Genomic DNA, 16,357 nt, shown 5'->3' on the forward strand with positions numbered 1-16,357 from the left:
GAGCGAAAGACACAGTGAGAGAGAGTCACATAAGAATGTCTCGATTCGAGGCTTTCGTTGTTTTTGGAGGTAGAGCCGGAAAACTGACATAGCCTCGTTATCTCCTCCCAGTAGGTGGGGTGCCTACAACAGAATTTTAAAACAAAAAATTATAAAGCAATAGTAATATGAGAAATTTAAAAGATCTTTAATACTTGCCTCGTTTGAAGTTTTTATATCTAAAGCGAATCCATTTAGCACAGTCACTGTTATGTCTTAGTAAATAATCTAAATCCTTAGTTCTTTGGATTACAAAAATTTGCATAAAATTAAGAATTCTTTATTGCAAGTTCTCTATAATGCTTATTCCAATATGCAGCAGAGAAAGTTAGTATCTGTTTCTGTAGGTGATGTTGGCTATACTACTTACCAGTTATGCTACATTGGGGGAGTTAAACTCTCAATTTTCTCACTATGAATTACAAAATTTTAATTAATAATGAATATGCCCCATTATTATAGAAATTTACTCAAATATCTGTATAAAGAGCTTAAAACAATTCCTGGCCTTAACAAAACCCTGTATACAGGTAATTTGTATTTATTTTCAAACATGTGTCTTCAATTCTATTCACTAAGAATGGCATTTCATTCATCCATACTTTTATTTAGCAATATGTAAGTGGGACAAGACCTATTACATATTCCATTATATTAATAATACTAATATAAAACTTAGACAATTTGTAGCAAATATGGAAACACATTAAGGTAACTGAGTTTCTCTTGTACCTGCGTGCTTCTCAAAATGTAATGTGTACCTGGAGCTGTTACTAAACTGTAGATTCTGAACCATTTAAGTATCTAAGAAGCTCCCATGTGACATCGTTGCACCTAGTCTTTAAATCCCAGTTTAAATGGCAGGGCTCCAAAAAACTACCTAAGACTTGAAATTAAAATGTTACTGTAGGATATAATGCTTCAAATTGAAGACTTTATAAAGGTATAAAATCAATAAAAAAAAAGTGGAAAAACTTTGGCCCAAAGGTTTTATTTACAAATCAAGTTAGATCATAAACTTTCACTCATTCAAATGCTCAATTCATACTTTATATGAGCATGTAGTGACAAAGTTTCTTGCAGTGTTAATACACATAATATAGTTGAGGAAACAAGGACTGTTTTAAAACTTTGAGATGCACAACCCCCAGACAGCTGCTTCCACTGGTTGATACTGATGTACAGTTTCACATTGGAATCTCTGGTTTCTGAATCTATAAAATTACTTTAAATATTACTTTTGAAAATCGTATTTGCCTTTTCTTTCCAGAATCCTGATGGCTCTGTAGTGGAGCACATGTTTTCTTTTTTTTTACTTAAGAGTCTGTGTATATCTATATTAAAATGTAGACACTCCTCCCACACACACACACACACACACACACATATACATGCTTGTCTCCATCACTATACCTCTTTCAGGCCAATAGTTTGAAAGGTAAGGGATTAAAGTGGGAGGATGGCACAACAGGGTGGCAAAACGTCACCGCCAGAGGTGAGCTTCAAAATTGCAGTCTTTGGGGTCAAGTGTAAATCGAGATAAAGCTTTTCATTCAGTCATCAGAAATAAGATACAACATGTCACTGTTCCTGGGAGTGAACATATGCTGATTTAAAATTATCCTACATTATAAATGGATTATAATTTTTTTTTTACTTTATACCTTTCTTTATAAAATTAAAGGGAATGTAGATAGTTTACATAAATATATCCACATTGTAACAAATTTCTTTTAAATGATGTTGAGGAAATCAGAGAAGAAGCAATAAAGTGATGAAAGCAGCAAAAGAGCAGTAAAGATAATAACCAAATCCATGCTTTGAGATCTTCCACATTTGAAGTATGCAAAAAAAAAAAAATTGTTTCGAGTGGTTTTGGCCACTGGTTAAAAGAGGGAAATAATAGTCAATTATATGACTTCAAATGCCTGAAAGATAACACTAAACATTTTGTCAGAGACCACCTTAACATGAGCAAAGAGCAGTTTCTTCCTCATGTAGAAGACACGGAAAGATAGAACACAGTACCTGGGCAATTATCACTGCAGTAAAGACAGCAACAAGGTACATAAAGTATTCCTTCATACACTCTATCAAAACAGATACATAGTATTATCATGAAGCAGAATTCATAAACAGCAATTTCACAGTGTAGCCTAATATGCATATTTCTATTAGTCAACATAATTTAAGAATAAATTTTATAGTAGCTAAAAAATGCTTTGATGGCCATTTCTCCAGGCAACCATCTACAAATATATCTCAAGATATAGTTCATGCTAGGTAGAGAAGGACAGTAGTTCAGATTAATACTCTGAAAACAGCTGGAGTAGAGTATATTATATAGAACTATGTTATTCAAATGCAAAGCTATAGCGTTTGCCGATATGAGGGGACAGTGTAGGACTAAGGTCTTCCTGTGTAAGCTGAGCAGTGTGATGAGAACAGTACCTGAATATAGCACCACTCTCTTCTTCTTCCTACCGATGTGGACAAAGGGGCTACATATGAAGAGCCACAACTTTCTTAAGAAGAAATTTGAGTTCACAATGACAGATGCTAAAGAGGTCATCTTTTCCCTAAAGTTCTGGGTCAAAAAGCAGTGCTTTCAAAATATTTAGAGCAATTAAACCCTTTATTCAAATAAAATCTTCTGTAAATGCCAAATAGCTATCAAACCAATAAGGAGGGCTGCCCCCATTGACACAGCAGTGGATGCCCATAGCCACACCTCTCCAAAGTTCTATGAACTATCCATAGTGGTCCTCAAGGCATTTCCATAGTAAATAACTCCACAGTCACTCTACCAAAGCTGGGGGTTTTTGAGGTTAACAAAAACAAAGAGAAATCTTTAAAATCAAGAATAGTCAAACATCTACTTTGTAATTGAAAAAAAAATTAATAAAGTTCTCAGAATATTTAATACTAAGCAATAAAACTTCCTGATGCACTCATCACCAAGATAAAATGGTTACAAAGTGTTTGCCTGGGCAGCTAAACAAGTTTGTTAACTCAAAGGCAATAAAATGCTAGTGGATGCCTAATAAATACACTGTTAATTGATAATATTATCAACTGACTCTTAAAGGCTAATTAATGACATAGAACTCACAATTTTCATCTTCATCTAAAAGATTGCTTTTTTTGTTGCTGTCTTTTATGAATAATGAAATCATTCAAAAGAGATTTTTAAAAAATGCCTTTGAAATGTTAAATGTTTAAAAGCTTAAATGTTAAAAAGTTTAAAAAACAAACAAAAATTAAAAAGCATTTCAGAATAGGTGACTATTTGACTCCCCTGGAATTAGTTTTCTTATTCTTCAAAAGAGGGTATCTATTAAACTTGCCTTTCAAGATAATATAAAGGACAGAGTCTAAACAAGGGCCAGAAACTGGGGAGTTTGAATTGAGTTTCTGCAGCTAGTTGCATTATAGGTACATGTTCATAGGTGCAAAAATTGAGATAAAGTTAATAAAGATACTATCTTATGTCAACTTTGATATATAGTCTCATCAATTTAAAAGGGATCTAGCAGGATCCAGACTGGAGTAACCATGCTGGGATACCAGACGTTTCTTATTAACCTGAGAAAAACATTTTTAAATTTAATTCAGAAAGAAGCTGGCATCATTTGAAATGATTTATATAATATCACCTCAAGTAATTAAATAGATGATCTTTTTAAAAATGGAGTAAACTATGTATTGGATCCACCAGGTAAAAACATACCTGTATAATCATAAAATAGAAAAATAAACAGAAATGACTAAGACCAGAAACTGTATTTCCAATTTGGCCTTAAACTGTTTCAGCAGCAAGAAATCTTTCTGCTTGTTTAGTTTTTAAACTTGATTTACCCATACAGCGGAAGAAAATTATCCATTACAGTAGCTTAAGGAGGTGTGAATGACAAGGTCAGATTACTTCTGGGGAGATAGTTGGGTGAGTAGACCACAGGTGAGAGAGAAATGGAGCACACAACCCTGTGCTGGCCGATGCAGGAAGCAGAGGTTGGAGAATATGGAAAAAATATATATCCAGAAAATGATTTTTTTTAAAGACAAATACATGACTAAATAACGAATGATATTACTCAGGTCTTAAGTTTAGTTTATTAGCCATAAAATGCAATCCCAGTCAAAAGTCAGCACTATTTTATGAAGTGTGAAATATTAATTCTAAAGTGTGTATGCCTGCACGCACGCACGTGTAGAAAATAGGCAAAAATTGCCAAAACGTATTTTACAAAAAGTAGAATGAGGGCAATGCTAGATATTGAAACACAGTAAGTAATTACAGTAGTGATAAGAGTTCACAGTTGGAACCGGAATGAACAGTCAATTGAACTGGTTGAAGCCCAGAAACACACCCATACATATATGAGAACATAATATGTAGTAATGGCAGCGTTTCGCCAAATCACTGTGAAAGATTATAAATGAAAAGCATTTTTTAAATGGAATTTTCATTTGGAAAATAATCAGTTTGATTCTAACCTAACACCATAGAAGAAAAAAAAAACCTCTAGATATATTAAACAGTTACGTTGAAAAAACAAAAGTGTAAAAATACTAGCAAAACATATTGGAAAATGTTTGGGTAATCATAAATGAAGAAGCATTTTCTAAGTGAGCTATAAAACCTGAAAACCTTAAGGAAGATAAGATTTAAATATGTTAAAATCTAAAGATTTTGTACAGTAAAAATAACATTTAAAAAATTAAGACAAATAAGGTACTGGGAACTTAACATTTAACAAAGAAAGGTTAATCCTTATAAAAAGTGTTTGTAAAAATAAATAAGAAAAAGGCAAACATACACAAATGAACAGAAACCAAGAAAAGATAATTTTTTCATATCACATTAACACAAATTTACAAAATTTGATAATAAATACTTTATTTTTATTGCAGAATAAAATTTTGTTGTATAGATAGACTTCTTTTTATTTATCCATTCATCTAGTTGTTAGCTGATGGCTACTTGTATTGTTTCTACTCTTTGGCTGTTATGAATAATGTTGTAATGAACATTCATGTACAAGTTTCTGCGCGAACACATGTTTTCAATTCTCTTCAGTATGTACCTAGGAATGGAATTGCTGGCTCATACAGTAACTCAATATTTAACTTTGAAAAAACTGTCAAACTGTCACCAAACTGATTACACCATTTTCTACTTTCATAAGGTTCCAATCTCTTCACATCCTCACCAACACTTGTTATTTTTAGGTTTTTTGTTTTGTTTTGTTTTGTTTTGTTTTCGTTATAGCTATCCTAATGTACGTGCAGTGGTTTTGATTTTCATTTCCCTAATAACTAATGATGTTGAGCATATTTTAACATGCTTATTGGCCATATCTTCTTTAGACAAAAATCTATTCAAGTATTTTGCACATTTAAAAATTTTAATTGTAGTAAAATACACATAACAAAACTTATCTTCTTAACCATATTTAAATGTACAGTTCTATGATGTTAAGTAAATCTGCATTGTTGTGCCATTATCCATCCACAGAACTCTACTCATTTTGCAAAACCCAAACTCTGTACCCATTAACAGGAACTCCTTCTTCTCCCTAGCCTCTGGCAAATATACCACATTTTGTTTGTCTATTCTTCTGTTAATAGACACTTGATCTGCTTCCATATTTGGCTATTGTGACTAATGCTGCTATGAACATGAATGTGTATATACCCAAAGTGGATTTGCTAAATTATACAGTAATTTGATTTTTTGTATTCTTCAAGAACCATCATACCCTTTTCCACAACAGCTGTGCCATTTCACATTTCCCACGAACAGTGCAAAGGCTTCCAATTTCTTCACATCCTCATCAGCCCTTGTTCTTTTCTGTTTTTTGTTTGTTTGTTTTAAAGGAGGCATCCTTATGGGTGTAAGGTGGTATCGCCTTTCAGTTTTGATTTCCACTTCCCCATGATTAGTGATGTTGAGCATCTTCTCAAGTGTTTATTGGATGTTTGTATATCTTATTGAGAGAAATGTCTATTCAAGTCCTTTGCCCATTTTTAATTGAGTTGTTTTTGTTTTTGTTGTTGAGTTGAAGGTGTTCTTTAAGCGTTCTCAACATTAACCTCTTAACAGATGTATGATTCACGCTTATTTTCTCCTGTTTTGTGGTTTGCCCTTTCCCTCTGTTGGTTGTATCCTTTGGTGCATAGAAGTTTTTAATTTTGATGTAACCCAATTTATCTGTTTTTCTTTTTGTTGCCTGTACCCTTTATACATTTTTAAAGTGGATTATTTGTCTTTTTGTTGTTGAATTGTAAGAGCTCTTTAGAGATTCTGAATATTAAACCCTTATCAAATATATGATTTGCAAATACTTTCTTGCATTCTGTAAGTTATCTTTTCACATTTTTGATAATATCATTCAATCTACAAAAGTTTTAAATTTCGGTACAATACCTTTATCTAATTTTTAAATTTGGCTCTGTGCTTTCGGTGTGATATCTAAGAAATAACTGCCTAATCAAGGTCATGAAGATTTATACCTGTTTCCTTCTAAGAGTTTTATAGTTTTAACTCTTCCATTTAGGTCTTTGATTTATTAGAGGTTAATTTTTGTATATGTTGTGAAATAGGGATCTAACTTTATTTTTTGCATGTGGACACCCAGTTATCTCAGCAACATTTGTTGAAAAAGTATTCTTTCCTCCAACAAATGGCTTTGGTATTCTTGTCAAAGATCAATTAACTATAAATGTGGGCATCTGCCTGTATAAAATACATTACCTTCCGCTTCTCACTTTATGCACCAGCAATACTAGACTGATGCCAGTGCCCAGACACAGTATGCAGCTCTGTTTCTCATGCCTGTGGAAATGTTGCTACCTTGTCTAGAATCCACTTTCTCTGCTCCATCTCAAGTAAGAGTCCATCACTCTTGCTCATTTCCTCGATATACACTGAAAAAAATTTTAAGCTCTGTTAACTGAGAATATACATATTAACACACATACCACTCATAAGTATACATACCTTGACTTTTACTATTTAATTCATGTATGAGAAAAGTTAATAAAATTCAAGAAGATAGACCATTAAAAAGTTATTTTTCAAATTTTTTTCATTAGCTATTTAAACAGCTGGCCAAGGAACAGAAAGAGGGACAGTCACTTACGTTCCAGTTCAGGAATAATCAGGAAGATTAAGATGAAATTAAGAAGATTTGGTGAGATTAAAAGTGATGAAAAACTAAGGATTGTGATCAACAAAGTAGGAGAGAACTTCCAGGCCAGACTGCCAAAGGAAGGGAGGAATTTTACCCAAAAGCTGAGGGTACAGAAACATTTCTGAACATGCCTAATGATTTTTGGCTTTATTTGTTTCCCTCTCATCAATTTTGCCTATCTAATTGTTTCTAACAAGTAAAATAGATACTCTATCACCATCCCTACTCCATTTTTTACATTTTCTGCCCTATTCTCATTCTCATGGGAACTAATTTCCCCTGTATTCTCTTCCTTCAAAACTTGCTTTGGGAAATAAGGTAATAAATTAACTGTGTTGATATATTGACTGGTAAGGCTTAGTGCAATAGCTTCCTCAGGAATTTGTATCTTAACAGAGGACAAGGGGCCTTATGATAAAAGGATACATCTCCAACTGTGGAAATATTATCACGTAGAAAGAGGATGATTTTCAAGAAGAGCGAGCATTCCTGGTGACTTTCCATCCACCTGGTGACCAGCTGCTCTACTTTTATTTAAGGCTGATGATGCCCATGTTTCCAAGTGCTATTACCTGCAGTAAATCTCCCTTCCTAAAATAAATCCAGGAACTAGCTACATATTTGTCTTTTTCTGACATACGAGAATTAGCACAGTCTGAAAGGAGTCTATGCCCTCTAGCTCCAAACACCAAATGTCTAAAAGCAAATTTTAGCATCTTCCAGAAATACATGTACATATTGCAGAACCAAAATAAACTAAAATATTTTTCCTTTTTGGTACCCATTGTGTTAATTAAATCTCATCTAAAATAATTCATTTACAACCCCAGGCACAGGAAAGGAATTTAAATTCAGTTGTGATTCAGCTTCAAAGAATAAACACAAGTATGTGTCTTTGCATTAGAAAATAAAGCCTGGGGACAGGATGTGGCTACAAAGGAATATTTTCTCTTCATGTCACTGGTTTCAGGAAGCCTTCAGTAAGAAAAGATTAAGAGGTCATTTTTTCAATGGAATTTCTCTAGCACAAGAGGACAGTTGTTGCATCCTTAAAACTGGAAGACAAAAATTCCATTAAAGAGATACAGTAATGTGAGTGATTACCACATAACTAGTTAGTTCTATTACATCATTGTTTCTCAAACCAGTGTAATAGCAGTCTGCAGCTCACTCCAGGTATCTCCAGTTTGAGAAACTATAGATTTGGGCATTCTTGTTAAACTTCGGTTTAGGTAGGATTTCTGTGTGACCAAGTCTACTAATTTCTGTATCCTAAATGCAAAATGATAGTCTTCTTTCTGCATGTATTGTTAGCAGCTTAAAGGCAGGGTCAAAGAGTAAAAAGTACATTTATGAAGAACAGCGAACATATTTATCCATCTCCATGTCTGGATTTACTTACAGAATTTTAAAAGCAAAAATTGGGTGGGGAGAGGAGAAATTGCATGAAGGTGGTCAAAAGGTACAAACTTCCAGTCATAAGATAAATAAACACTAGTGATGTAATGTACAACATAATGACTATAGCTAACACTGCTGTATGATATATCTGAAAGTTGTTAAGGAAATAAACGCTAACAATTCTCTTCAAGAGAAAAAAAAATACTTTTTTCTTCTTTTTTATTGTGTCTGTATGAAATGATAAATGTTAACTAAACTTATTGTGGTAATCATATGTAAATCAGACCATTATGCTGTACACCTTAAACTTATACAGCATGGTATGTCAAATATATCTCAGTAAGACTGGAAATAACAAAAGAAAAAATTATTTATTATAAAAAGAATTCATTTTTAGCTGAGAGCCTATACTAAAGAATTTTGAACTTAAATAGCTACCCAAGGCACTAAAAATTTGAGGATGCTTTAGTTTGTTAGTTGTCATTAGTGTGGTAAAATCAGTCTTCTAGCTAATCCACAATTTAAGAACGTAAATTAATCCAATGCCCTCATACCATTGCACTGCAATGTTATGACTCTTCTTATTACCATAGCAAATAATATTTTAAAAAATATTATTCCCAAAGGATTTTTTTACTAAGTTTTAGGGCAGTAAATAAAGAGAGTTATAGAATGAAAATAACCCTAAGTTTATAGTTTGAGCACTTGTGTAAACTGACTGAAATCTAAAGTAGGGAAGATGGGGAGGAAACAGTTGGAGCAGGGTGGAGAGTAGAAAAGGAAAATTCTGTGTTGAACATGTTCAGTTTGAGCTGCCTACAGGGAATTCACAAAGAGAGGTCAAGTGCACAGTTGGCTATACAAATTTAGAATGCTATAGAAATTTGGTCAAGAGATATAAATGAGGGAGTCACCAGTATATAAATAGTATTAATGTTGTGGGAGAAAATGTAGACAAAGATGAGGACCCAAGACAAAGGCCTGGGGTTCATTGCAGTGTGCACATAAAGCACAAAGTGAAGGAGCAACAAAACTTATTTCACTTGTAAGAAATTTCCAGCTATCTTTAATTCAATAGGTTCATAGATCACTTGGCTTCTTGGGACCACTCAAAGTGGGGAATTAAAAAGAGTTAAGTGAAAAGATGTTTACTAATATGTGATAAGAGTTAAAAACAACAACAATAAGTGATGGCAAAGCACCCAGCATCACACAAACACTACCAACTCCAGATCTGCCTCTCCTCAGCTCAGCGTGCAGGGGACATAAATGCGCTACCCCCTCTATCCCCCTGTGTATCCTGTTGGCCAAAGCCAATGGAAACCAATGCACAAGGCATTGCTGAGAGGGACCTAGAAATCGGCCCCCCAGGGCACAGGGCAGAGGAAGTAGCAGATAGAGTAGATGTAGAAGGTAAGACAGAGAATATCCAGCATATCTTATTAACATAAATAGTTACAATTGACCTATGTAGGTTTCAGACTACTTCCAGACACTAATAACTCAGCATTTATATGCCATTCAGACTCTACCCTTCAAATAAGCAAACTTTTCAAATGGGAACAGGATTGTCTAGTTCAGTTTTGCCTATCATTTGTACAATACCTTTAATATTTTATTTTATTAAATTTTTCATTATTTTGTAAAATGATTGGAAAATGGAAATATAAAGACTGATACTATTGAAATGAAAATAGAAATCATCAGATATGCTAATTAAAGCCAATTTTAGGTTTCAAACAGAAGGGTAGTGTGAAAAAATATAAAGAATTAAACAATTTGTATGAGATGCACAAAAATAATGCCAATAACATGTCTAAATGGAAGGATGTAATTAGGGGTTTTAGAATAATTTGGGTTTTCAACAGATTTTTTTCCCCTATATCATTTGACCTTGATAGTTTTTGTCAAGAAAACATTCTCTATGAAATTCAGTAGGAGTATATCCTTATTTTGAGGAAGTTTGATAATTATAGAATTTTAAAAGTTCTTTGGAGGTGGTCCTAACTCAGGTAGGACCTAGACCAGCAATCTCTGATAGAACTTTCTGCAATGAGGAACACGTTCATATTTGTGCTGCCCAATGTGGTCATCATGAGCTATATGTGCTTATTGAGCACTTGAATTGTGACCCAAGCAAATGAGGCATGTAATTTTTAACATTATTTTATTTTTATTAATTTAAATTCAAATAGACACCTGTGACTGATGGCTACCATTTTGAACAGTGGTAGAATCTATGCATTTGAAGGAATTTATCCTACACATACTATATTACATAGTTAGTGATAGAGGTAGGATTTGAACTGGATTTGTTTATTTTTAAAAACTAGATTCTCTTGTTTTGTTTTCCTGGAGCTGCAGTATTGTGCAGTATATCTTACAGTATAGCTTTGGGGTTAGGCAGATCTTGGTTTAAGTTCCAGTCCTACAAACAACTTGCTTATGAACTTGGGTTAGTTATCTAAACTCTCTACAGTATATTTTTTCATTTATAAAGTAGAGATAATAATAGTAGCTCTATTATCTATTATATATGTTACATAATATTCTAAGTGTGTTTTATGGTATAATATATATGCAGAGCTCAATAACAATTTACATTATTATTACTTAAATGTAAAAATTTATTTCAAATCATTCTTTTAGTCACTAAAGCAGAATCCCAAAGACCTCTACCTAGTCACACTTTCTTGGACTTTTTAGAGATAATGATTAAGATGAAAATATAATACTACATCTTAGTTTTAAATCTCAGACAAGTGTAAAAATAAAAGCTACTTATTCAGTCTAGCATTTTTTAAAATTATTTTAAATGAATGATGTAAGGATTATTTGGTTTTACCTGCTATAGTAATGATTAAAGAGGATTAAGAAGATTTCCACTATCTGATAAGAAAGCAAACATTTTCCTGCATGCCAGCCCCTGCCCAGTCTTGAAGACATGATTTTGAGTCAAAGCAAGAGGTCATCGGAGTTCTAGCAGTTGCCAGGGTCCACTTAAAACTATGTGGCCTCAGAGTCTAGAATTGCTCCTAGTTTTCCAGTGTTTTCCCAGTGGAACAATCCTGGAGGAAGAAAGTTAGTCTTTCAGTCTCGTTGCCCTGAGAACCAAAGATACAGTCACATAGTATTAAAAAATATATTTGGCCCTATGTTACTGCTCTGCCAAATATCAGACGTTACCAATATTTTATATCGATTCTATTATTTTTTCCAGAGTAATATATCACAGTTTGCGAGGTACGTATTCATAACAGTATAAATTAATCTTGTTGACTATTAAATCATGAAGAATTGCTGACTGTGCTTCAGAAAGCCAAGAATTTTTATCATATAAAGGTTTTCTAAACTCAAGCCAGATTTTTCACGGGGCTAGTATCAAATAGCCTATGACGTCTTTAGGCATGTCAACATTTATAACTTTGATGCAACTATGGGAACAGTGGGATATTGGCCAGGGTGGCAAGGGGAAGGCACTGTGTTGTACAGTCAAAAAAACTCAATTTTCTCTTTTGTTAGTATCAAAATGATTGTCTGACTCATGCAAGAAGTCCAGTAGTCTATAAGAACCACAAATGTTTCAAAAATCTTGTTGATTCAGAGCAAAAGAGTGCTCTGCAAACTTCCTAGAGATAGGGTTTAACTTTGTGGAACATATATTTTAATGTAGACAATGAATGTAGCACACATTTAACATTACAAGTGGAATTATGGATGATGCTGTGAGGAGAGGCCAAGCAGGAAAGAATCCCAGGGCTGGGGCCTCAGGTGCTTGAGAATGAAGTGAATGGCTCTTTCATTCCCTGCCCAGAATGTTCTTTCCCCTACTCCACCCAAGGCAGGTGACACTGGAAGGAAAGTCTTAGGTTTGAGTGGGATGCTTTTTGGTGCTCTTAGATTCAATTCTTGTTTCAGCAGTAGCTGAACCATTTCTTAGTGGAAACATTATTCTTTTCTACACAGTGAAGCCAACACTTTAATTTAAAACCAATGTTTGCATATTTCTGATTCAACTCCTATTCATCTTCATGAAGCTTGAGATGTAAGGAGTAAATGGTCTGTTGCAATGACAACGTGACTAATAGCAAAGAAAGATCTATTACTAATACAACAAGTAGTAATCCAACTAGTGGAAGAAGTTTTTCAGAATGGACTTAAATTTAACATATTTCAATCTGATAAGTTTTTAAATTTACTCTTAGGAATTGTTCCACTCATTAACCAGAAAAGTCAGAAAAACAGGTTAAAAAAAAAAAAACAGCCTTTGGCAAGACGGATTATAATTGGAGCTCATGCCCTTCATAATAGATCAGGACAACACATGGAGTATCAGTTTATCAGAGCAGTCTTTTTATGGCAAAATTGGTCAAGAACTTTCAAGCTGTGACCAAATGTAGGATGACTATGCCAACTATCATTAGTTGGAATTGTACTGTTGGAAGGGAGGCTTCCGAAACTACTGCAGTGTTAAAAGATGAAGGTGTTCCTAGTGATAGTGAGGAACGTATCATTGTAAAATAAGACTAAAAAGTTATAAAAGGACTCTAGTAGCATTATTATATTGCAAATACTGTTTTTTTACTAACTGGTTTTGGAACACTTTCAGTTAGCATGATTTTGGATATAATACAGGATTGAGAAGTTGCAATGGTTTTAGATTTTTGGACATATTGGGATGGGGTTAATACATTTTGTTTGTGAGATAAACATGGATCTTTGGGAGCCAGAGAGTGGACAATACTAAACAGAATAATGGCCACATAAAGTTGTCCATTTTCTAATCCCCAGAGCTCATAAATATGTTAACTCATGTGGCAAAAGGGAATGTGCAGATGTGACTAATTTAAGGATTTTGAGATACAAAGAGTAGCACCTGTCTTCATTAAATCCCTTCTGTAGGGAATAATAATGGTTGGGGCTATCACTGGTTCAAAGAAGAATGGGATAAATTCTGATAATGTTACTACACCTATGGCTGCTGGTTTGGACAACCCTATCACTCTTTCTATATTATCTTGGGTAAGTCAAGGTCTGTAATCCTGTCTCAAGACTTACTGCTGCATATAAGTGGTGCCTTTTTCTTGGTTCTAACTCCTGTATAAATTGTAATAGCTGCTAAACATTCACTAACAAGGACAGTTCTCTGTTCAGGCTGGAAGCCTGCCCTAATAGATATGGCTAAAAGGGATATTGAGCCTTATTATGAAAACAACTGTATCTGACCTAATTTGATTGAGATTTTCATTTATATATTATTGTTATACCACTTACTAATGATATCAATATTAATAGTAATGTAATGGCCATTCATGCTAGTGGATTTCTGTCTAAATCTATTTACACAGCACTCCAGGATAACTGCCTGATGAACCAAGAGGTGATTAATACTCATTTAAAACGTTTTTGGGAGATTCTGGGAAAACAAGATGAAGTGAGAGATGTCCTCAGATCTCTCCCCTTGAAACAACAATAAGCTGAACATCTAAAACTGAACAAAAAACACCCAAACTGCACACCAACACATCTGAGTGTGGAATCTGCATGTAAGAGCTCCCCTTACATGCAGGTGAGAGAACCCCGGGTGGTGGGCAGTGGACTGGGACAAATAAAGAAGCTGCCTCTTGCAGTCACCAGAGCTCCTTGATGGAGGGGAGAGAGGAGTGAAGGTGCAGCATCTTCCCTGATCAGCCCTGCCTGGAAGTACCAGGACTTTTCTGTGCAGCTGGCAGCAGTGCTCAGCCATCAGGGCAGAAAGCAAAGAAGCAAGATGGGCCAGCAGAGAAACAACAGTTGATTTTTACAGGCCCCGGTTGCAAAACTGAGGCTGAACTGCAGTTCCCAATCCAAAGGGCCCCTCCCTCCATACCTTCGGAGACCTATCATCATGGAGCCCCAGGGAAATCTGAGCAAAAGCTGAGGAGACTGAAGTTACCTATCTTTGCCTCTGGAGCTCCCTGCAGAAGGAGGGGAAGGGGAGAAGGTGCAGCGACTTCCCTGAACATCCCTGCCTGGAAGTGTTGGGACATTTCTACACAGCCAGCAGCAGGGCTCAGTCATCAGGGCAGAAAGCAGAGACAGGGCCGTAGAGAAACAACAGTTGATTTCTACCAGCCCCGGTTGCAAAACTGAAGCTGAGCCGCAGTCCCCCAACACTCAACTCAGAGGGCCCCTCCCCGATACTCTCCGAAACTGATCACCGCGTAGCCCCAGAGAAATCTGAGCAAATGCTACCAAACCTTTGCTAACACTGACAGAGACTGAAACTGAGAGTAGCGAGTGTGATTAAAAATCTACAAGAAAATAAAAGACCTTAGGCTCTATACAAAGCAGGGATCCAAGAGACTTAGGCATCACCTACTGGAAAACAAAAGAAAAGCACCTTCTTTGCAGCAGGCTAAAGAGAGAACTTTATACAAAAAAATCTTCTTTCTGGAAAAACAACAGAATGCACTTCCATTAATGCACAGGCAGAGAAATAGTCCATTAAACATCATGAACAATCAAGGTGACAAGGCATCTCAGAAAGAAAGAGAAAAATCTCCAGAAACTAAGCTTACAAACATAGAAATATGTGACTTAAATGACAGAGAATTCAGGATGGTATTTCTGAAAACACTCAGTGAGTTCCAAAATGAGTCATATCAACAATTTCAGAAGTTGCAAAAACAGCTAGATGAGCAAAACAAGGAGATTGAAACCCTCAAAGAGAACACAATAGAACTTTTGGAGATAAAAAAATACACTGCAAGAGTTGAAAAATGAAATAGCAAACTTGAGAAATAGAGTCAACCAAATAGAGAAAGGGATCAGTGATATCATGGACAGAAATCTAGAAATAAATCAGAAGGAAAAAGAGAGAAACCGAAGAATGAAAAATAATGAAAGAGTAATACAAGAACTAGCTGATACCACCGGGAGAGGAAAGAAGAATAATGGGCATTACCAAAGGCAAGGAAAAGGAGCAGGAACTAGAAAGCATTTTCAGTCAAATAGTGGATGAGAATTTCTCAAATCTAAGGAATGAGCTGGAGTTTGGAATTCAAGAAGTCAACAGAAAACCCACTTATCTCAACCCAAAAGGACTTCACCAAGACACATTGTATTACAAGTATAAAAAATCATTGACAAAAACAGAATTCTCATGGCAGCCAGGCAGAAGAAGACGGTAACTTATAGGGAAGATGCATTAGATTATCCTCGGATTTCTCAAACCTTATAAGCCAGAAAGGAATAGAATCAAATATTTAAACTATTAAGTGAAAGGAACTACCAGCCTAGAATAATGTATCCAGCTAAGCTCTCCTTTAGATCTGAAGGAGAAATTAAGAATTTTCCAAACATACAAAAATTGAGGGAATTCTTCACTACGAGGCCTGCACTATAGAAAATTCTGAAAGGGGTCAGCTCACTTAAAACAAAATAACAACAACAACAACAAAAATACATAATTAGGAGTAAAGTGACTATCAGGCAAATAGAAGCAGAGGAGTGCAACCCTTACTAAGAACGGGACATTATAAGCTTAAATAATAAGACGAGAATTGCTATAGCAAGATAGTAATGAACGTTAAGCATACATAGAAACAAATTGAGACAATGACTGAAAAGGGGAGAATTAAAAGATCCAAATGTGCAAAGGGGAAAGGAGATAAGGCACACACAGATGAAAATGGATTATATATAGATATATAGATATATAGATATATATATAAGATTAT

Source organism: Pteropus alecto, unplaced genomic scaffold, assembly GCF_000325575.1.
Source record: "Pteropus alecto unplaced genomic scaffold, ASM32557v1 scaffold146, whole genome shotgun sequence".
NCBI classification, from domain to species: domain Eukaryota; kingdom Metazoa; phylum Chordata; class Mammalia; order Chiroptera; family Pteropodidae; genus Pteropus; species Pteropus alecto.